This window comes from Mirounga angustirostris, unplaced genomic scaffold, assembly GCF_029215605.1.
Source record: "Mirounga angustirostris isolate CCGP_5_RB_7025 unplaced genomic scaffold, mMirAng1.0.hap1 SCAF_3, whole genome shotgun sequence".
Classification (NCBI taxonomy): Eukaryota; Metazoa; Chordata; class Mammalia; order Carnivora; family Phocidae; genus Mirounga; species Mirounga angustirostris.
The window spans coordinates 102,047,184-102,055,157 of NW_026991711.1; positions in this window are offsets into that span (position 1 = coordinate 102,047,184).

Consider the following 7,974-nt stretch of genomic DNA (forward strand, 5'->3'; position numbering starts at 1 on the left):
AGTAAGGATCTAGGAGTTACTTATTATTCATGGAATAAATATATTTACCTTCAAGTTCCAGCTGCCCTAGTTCAGTAAGTCATTCTTGTCTCCTCCAGAAAGACTTCTCTGACTCCAGCTCCCCCTGGGCTTTCCTTTTTGTGAACTCTGTTTAATAATTCACTGCTTATTTTTTCATGTGTGAGGCAGGGTGCTTGTGTGATCCCCGTTTTCACTCACCCACATCTACCTGGATGCCCAGGACACAGCGTTTCCCCAAACAATCTCTGCTGATTGGGAGGTAACATTATCTTCCATTCTTGGAGGACATACCATGTGCCAGGCACCTTGCTAACTTTTACATGCATTGTCTTCGTCACTCAACGAGGACTATCCTCATTTTACAAAGGAAGAAATCCGGGCAAGTCTCCTGTTTAAACTCTGACATCACAGCCCACCGTGGTACGCCCCCTAGGGGATATTTATGAAACTTGCAGGTGCTTTAATTTGTTATCCCAAGGATGGGAGGAGTTGGCCACTGGCATTTAGTGGGGGAGGGTCAGGGATAAGGGAGGTCCTGCCCTGCACAGAAATTTGCCACCCAATGAAGACTGTTTGTGTCCCACATGGCTTTTATATGTCAGGTTGGACATCTGGGTTAATTAAAATGTGCTTCTAATTACATTAGGATCCTAACTCTGTTTTACATGTAAACACAAACTATTTTACACCACACTGGATTTTCTGTAAATGCAACCACATAAGTCCAGGATAGATTGCTCTTTGTTCACTGTTTTGGAAAATCAGGACACTGAAGCCAGTTCCACTCATGGCATCTGAGTCAGCAATCAACACATCTTTGCCTGTCAAATGTTTAACTGCCACAGGCCCAGTAATTCCATACGTGTATATGAAGATTCGTATTTAGCTCTTCTTTCAAAATGTCAAAAATAAAGGGCCAATAATATTCCAGAGTCTTGTCTTCTCTTAAATTATAAGTTTCTAAACCTGATTACTTCTTTTCGACTTCTGAGGTGATTCTAACTAAGCATTTATAAAGGCAAATACGTACTAGGTATTTTTGGCTTTACTTTTACCCCCCCCCCTTCATTGTAATTCAGTCATTATATTGATGTTTTTGTGTGTAGTTATTAGCTATGAAATCCATTTCATGATCATAATAGTGAATACGAAATAACTGTTCTAAAAAGGCAGACTTAACTGTCACAGCCAAGAGGAGCCTAAGAAGACACAACATCTAAATGTAACGTGGTGGTCTGGAAGGCGTCCCAGAACAGCAAAATAACATTAGGTAAAAATTAAGGATATCTGACTAAAGCATGGACTTTAGTTAGTTATAATGTGTCAACGTTGGTTCATTAGTTGTAGCCAATGTGCCACACTAATGTAAGATAATAGGGGAAACTGGGGACGCCTGGGTGGCTCAGTCGGTTAAACCTCTGCCTTCAGCTCTGGTCATGATCCCAGGGTCCTGGGATGGAGTCCTGCATCGGGCATCCCTGCTGCTCCCCCTGCTTGTACTCTCTCTCTCTGACAAATAAATAAATAAAATCTTAAAAAGAAATAATAGGGGAAACTGGGGGCAGCATTTATGGGAACTCTCTGTACCATCTTCTCAGGTTTTCTGCAAATCTAAAACTGTCCTAAAAAATAAATTCTACCAAAAAAAAAAAAAAAAAGGTAAAACAAAGCGGCAGGAGGATAGGGGGAAATGGGAAGGCTTGAGTCTGGGAGGTAGACATCCTAACCCTGAACTATGAATGCCCACGGCAGAATACAGACCATGGAAAGACAAAATGCATGAGGTAACTTGGAAACTTGAATATGGTCATCAAAGGAGCAATGTTCACCAACAATGGTAAGAAAGACAGAATATGACAAGCATTAAACTAATAATCTAATTTTAAGCCTATTCCACTGGCTTTTACCACGACGTATTTTTAGTAGATATAAGGATTTAAGAAGTTTTGGAAATTTCATGAAATCCCAAATTTTCAAATTATCGGGCTTCCACTGGGACATTTTAGAAAGGCACATTTGGGTAAGAGTATGTAGACATATAACTTGACTGGTGAAAGATAAGAAGTTGAGTGATGCCTTTTTTTTTACTCTTACCTGTTCCTTTTTACATTTTTAGTAAATTTAGATCCCTAATCCTAGAAATATATATAGGTAAGAGAAGAAAAGCCAAGAAGCTAAAAGAAACAAATCAGGCAAGAAGAGCCTCAGATGGCCTAAAACTCACAGTGACTCCTGCTGGAGCTGCCTGCTGAGGGTCGCGAGTCCTAGGAACACCCCCACTATGGGTCCACTTAATCCTACCAATCCTAAAAGCAGGGATTATCAGCATCCCCATCTTAAACATAAGGAAACTGAAGCTCAGGATAAAAACCACTGCCAACGACCCCAGTAATGGAGCTCCCAGGACAGTGCTCTTAACCACGACACTGCAAGGCCACTACGGAAGAATCTAAAGAGGACCCAGAGGATGGTTTCTACACCTGGCTACCCCACATCATATTTTAGATTAAGGTCTACTTGTTTTATTTTATTATGCCTATAGACATTGGAAACCCAACTATCAGCATATTATTCATCTTTTTCAAGTCTTGGAGAAATATACCATGGCACTTAGCGCTACCATGCCTTGCAGTAAACTGTCCCATGATGGGGTATCTAAACTGAGTGTCAAAGTCAACGCAGAACAGCATCTGTATAGAAGGGCCCTGAGATCTTCCCTTGGCAAGTGGGAGGTGTCTGTTTGTAGGTGTGCCCGCAGGTATGACTGTTCAACTATAAACTCCCTTTCCCATACACAAATGATTACCGAGGGCATGACTATGGAACATTCGGAGAAACACCATAATAGTGGGAAGCATTAGGAAGAGGCTTGGTGTGCAAAATATTGTAACATTAAGGCAGGCAAAAGAATGGTTGAATGATAGCTCTGCCTTTAAGGGACTTAAATTCTAAGCAGGATAGCACAGTTGTGCATCGCCCACCTTTGCCATGTGCTTGCTTCAGCACTGTCTTCACTCAGCCTGCACGTTACAATCACCAGGACTAGGGGCACCAACTTATTCTGGTTTGCACAGGATATTCCTGGTTAGCACTGAAAAATCTGAGTCCTGGGAGGCCCCCTCGGTCCCAGGAAAGTTGGGACAGTGGGTCACCCTACTGGGATGCTTTTAAAAATCCTGCCGCCCCAACCACCTCAGGCACAGGTGACTGCAGGCACAGTGGGAAAGGTCTGCTGGCTCGCCCACTCCTCCTTGTGCCGTCCCAACTGCTAAAGCCCGCCAGGCCGAACTCTCCCTCTGGGCTCCTCCGACCACTGTTTCTGAGTGGCAGCAAGTAGTCCTTTCCTTCAGGAGGGCACTGGGCTTCTCCTGCCGGCAGATGAGGGCCCAGCACCACTCCTAGTGTTTGCGGACCTGGCAGCAGTTTATCAGCACACGCACGATGATGAGGACAGCCAGAACCACGATGGAGACTGTCACCGAGACATGATGGCCTGCTTTTTCTGGTTGGCAGCCCCCATGGCCAGGCGGGTTTTGGAAGGACCCCTCCCCACCCAGGTGATTCCATGGTGCAGCCAAGGCTGAGCAAGAACTGCTCAAAGACAGTGCTTCTCAGCGTGAATGTAAGAACCACCTGGGGATCTTGGTAAAATGCCAATTGCAATTCAGTAGGCCTGGGGAGGACCCAATTTTTTTTTTGCATTTCTAACCAGCTCCCAAGTGATGCCAGTGTTGCTGGTGCACGGACCACCCTCTGAGTGGCAAGGGTCTAGCATGTACTTTGAAAGAAACTCCGGGTGCCTGGGTGGCTCAGTTGGTTAAGCGACTGCCTTCGGCTCAGGTCATGATCCTGGAGTCCCGGGATCGAGTCCCGCATCTGGCTCCCTGCTCAGCGGGGAGTCTGCTTCTCCCTCTGATCCTCCCCCTCTTATGCTCTCTCTCTCTCTGTCTCATTCTCTCTCTCAAATAAATAAGTAAAATCTTAAAAAAAAAAAAAAAAAGAAAGAAAGAAAGAAACTCCAACGTCGTCAAAAGGGAGGGAATGTGGGGACGAAATTAACAAAAGGGAAAAATCAAATGACACAGAAGTAACTCATGATATACAATACAGAGAGCGAGCAGGTTCTAGGATACATTCCTCTTTTGAATTCCTCAATGCTCAACACACATGGTGGGCATTCAATACATAGAAAAGGGGAACTGGAAATGTTTCGTGGGGGTAAGTGCTAGCAGTGGTTTGCAAGGGTGGGAGAGCAGCCCAGGAAAGGCCAGGGGTGAGCATGAAGATTCTATGATCACATTAGCTACAACTTCGTAGAAATGCACACATCCACAATTCTCACCAAGTAATGGGTACCTTTGGGGAAAGAGGGGACTGGGATTCGGATGGAGCATATCGAAGGAGCTTTTTTTTTTTTTTTAAGATTTTATTTATTTATTTGAGCGAGAGAATGAGAGACAGAGAGCATGAGAGGGAGGAGGGTCAGAGGGAGAAGCAGACTCCCCGCCGAGCAGGGAGCCCGATGTGGGACTCGATCCTGGGACTCCAGGATCATGACCTGAGCTGAAGGGAGTCGCTTAACCAACTGAGCCACCCAGGCGCCCCCGAAGGAGCTTCTGGTTGCCTGGGAAAGTTCTAGTTCTTGACTTGGGTAGCACTTGCTCTGTAATAATTTATTAAGCCATGCATTTGACCTGTGTGGTTTTCAGCATCCGTGTTTTATTTTACAGTAGAAGGACTGATAAGAAATTCTATCCAGAACAGCCATATATATTGTGAGGGCGAGGTCTTCCCTGGCTAAAGCAGTTCGGACTGCACTCAGTCAGAGGTTGCTAGGGGAGACTGCACGTGCAGGGCGAATGAGTCATCTCACTCAGCTCCACGGAATGTCAACAATAGGGAAGAGTAGTAGGGCATTAAAAAGAATAAAGTTAGTTGAATCTGATAGGGGAAAAGGGAGTTATATAAGCTCAAAGAAAAAAAAACTGTTACAGTTTCTTCACTCATGTGAAAAAAAAACGAAAGAAGTTAATGGCATCTACTCTCCCCTGATGCTCCTTCCACCCCTCAGACATTTTCAGAGCCCTGGGCCCATGAATCCAACTGTCCCTGAAGTTCTCCAAATGAATAAGCCCTTCAAACTCAATGTGTCCAAAAGCAGAACTCTTTATCTTTCCCCCCAAACCTGTGCATCTTCAATCTCCCTTTATTGGCAAATTGCAGCACCATCCACCCTATCATTTTTGAGATAGAATCCTGGCAATACCTCCGCTTGACTTTACTCTTCCTCATCCTTTCCAAGCAGCAGGTGACTAACTTCTGTTGACTCTCCCTTCTTAACACGCCCTTATGTCATCCCACCTTCTCAACTATGTTCCTATTATTTTACAGCAGGACCTGCCAACTCTCACCTGTATTATTGCAGACGCCCCCTGGCCAGTCTGTCTTCCTCTGGTCCAGCTCCCCCAGCACCCTCCACACTCCAGTTACAGCACTTTCACCAAGAAATCACTCTAGCCATGCTGCTCCTCCATGCACCATTGCTATGCACTATTGTTTAGGGAATGAAGCCTTAAATCTTTCAGGTTGGTAGGGAAAACCCTCTCAACCTATGTCCTGCCACCTTTCTCTCCTACTGTACTGACCCCCTCCCCACCCCTCCAGCCCCTCTCTCTCCAACTGGGCAAAATTTCTTTGGTTCCCCAAATTTTCCTGGATGATTCATTCATGCCTCTCTGTTTTTGCCCTTGCTATTATCTCTTTCTGGAAGAGTCTTCTGGGCTCTCTCTTAATCCCAGCCAAATGCAAGGACACTCCAGTACCTTCTGTTCTTTCAAGAGTTGAGTTCTTTACAAGTCTTTACTGACATATCCACCTGCAAAGGGGTTCTGATCTGTCTCTCTGCTTCTCTCCCACTATTTATACCCTAATAACACTTTATTCCTCTAAATGTGTTTATATACCAACTTCTTTCTGCCTTATGGGAAATTTCTCAAGGCAGGAACATAGTATATTCATCCTAGTTTTTCAGACATTTATCACCATGCATGCAGAAAGTTAAAGGAAGGTGGGGGAGTGTTGAAGGAATAAGTGAATAAACTCTTAGTTGCTCCCATATCACACCATAGATAATTGAGTTGACCAGATTATTTGTGATTGATTTCATGGCCAGCCACTGAAGTAGTTCCCAAAAATTACATCTCCTTCCCACCCTCCTCCATCAATAGGAAAAGAAAAAGAAATCCATGTTCTGTCTCTTAAACTGCTAAAATGGAAGAACTCACAGAAAAAAATGTATAATTTGTACCATCCTCTTAAAGATGACAGACCACTCCTCCCATCCAGCTCTCAATGGCAGATGCAGTTAAGATTATTTGGTTTTAAACTTGGCAGTTCCTCTTCCCAAAGCCTGTACCATTGAGATACATATTTGTAAATATTTGGTTGAGGTTTAACATACATGTAGAAGAGTACACAGATCTTAAGGTCAAAGCTCAATCAATTTTCACAAAGTGAACATGGAACCACTTCAATAAACAGAATATTATCAGTCCCCCCAAAGCTCCTCCACTTCCCATTCCAGCTACTAACCCCCATATCAAGGGTAGACTGAAATAGTTCCAACACTGCTTTGATAGAAACTGTTTTGTGAAAGTTTATGTATTTTTATACTTATATAAAAAAGCAAAATATGCTCATTGTAAAAAGTTAAAACTAAACAGGAGTGCAAAAATGTAAAAAGAATTGGCAAGAATTTCCCCCATTAACCCTCTGACCAGATACACACAGGTACAAACACCCCATCCCCAAGGTTAAACTCTTACAATGGTTTGGTGCATGTATCCGTGAAGACTATATAACAAGTAAGTGATAATTCTATTCAAAATGGATGAAATGGTAAGACAATGTATTAACTCATAATTTATTTAATCATTTTCTGAGTGAATGAATATTCAGGTTGTTTCCAACATTTTACTGTTACAGTTAATGCCATATTCACCATTTCATTTTGAAATGTAAAGTGATTTTGGAAGTCCAGAGTAGGGAGCCTTCGGGATTTGTTTCCAGCCACTCAAATATGTCACCAAAGACTTGGTTTCTATCTCCTTGCTCTGCCTTCCAAGATATCAGCTCTATCTGAACTGTGTCTCACTCTCACTTCATGCTTGAAACATAACTGCCAAGAGAGCCTCATGCTTCCTCAGAGGGGAGTAGTGAGGGAAAGGAAAGAGGGAAGAGAGAGAGAAACTCAATGACCATGGAGTGAACATCCTAGGCTTCATTCTGATTGGACCAAATATGGCCATGTGCTGATTTATGAACCAATCATTGAGGTATTGATTAAATCAGTTCCCGTTCCTGAATTGATCTGTGTGGCATAGAGGATGGAATTATCCTAGTTAGCTCCATGAATAGGGCCAACCTCTGGAGTTGGGCATGGAGTCAATTCTACCCAAAGTGAGTAAACAGCTACTACACAATGGGGTATGGTTGGAACGGATGCTGGGAAGGCCACCATATTATTCACTACAGTGAACATTCTTTGAGACCTATTTTTTGTTTAAACATACACTTATATACACATAAACACATATATTCAATTTTTAACGAAAATGGGATCACATTATTCTGTAACTCACACTATTCTGCAATTTTATTTATATATAAATCTCCCTTGACTTTTTGTAAAGTATTCCATCATATGGGTAAACAATAATTTATTTAACCATTCCCCTAATTGGTGAACATTTAAATTGTTCTAGACATTTCTTTTTTTTTTTTTTAAAGATTTTATTTATTTATTTGAGACAGAGAGAATGAGAGACAGAGAGCATGAGAGGGAGGAGGGTCAGAGGGAGAAGCAGACTCCCTGCCAAGCAGGGAGCCCGATGCGGGACTCGATCCCGGGACTCCAGGATCATGACCTGAGCCGAAGGCAGTCGCTTAACCAAC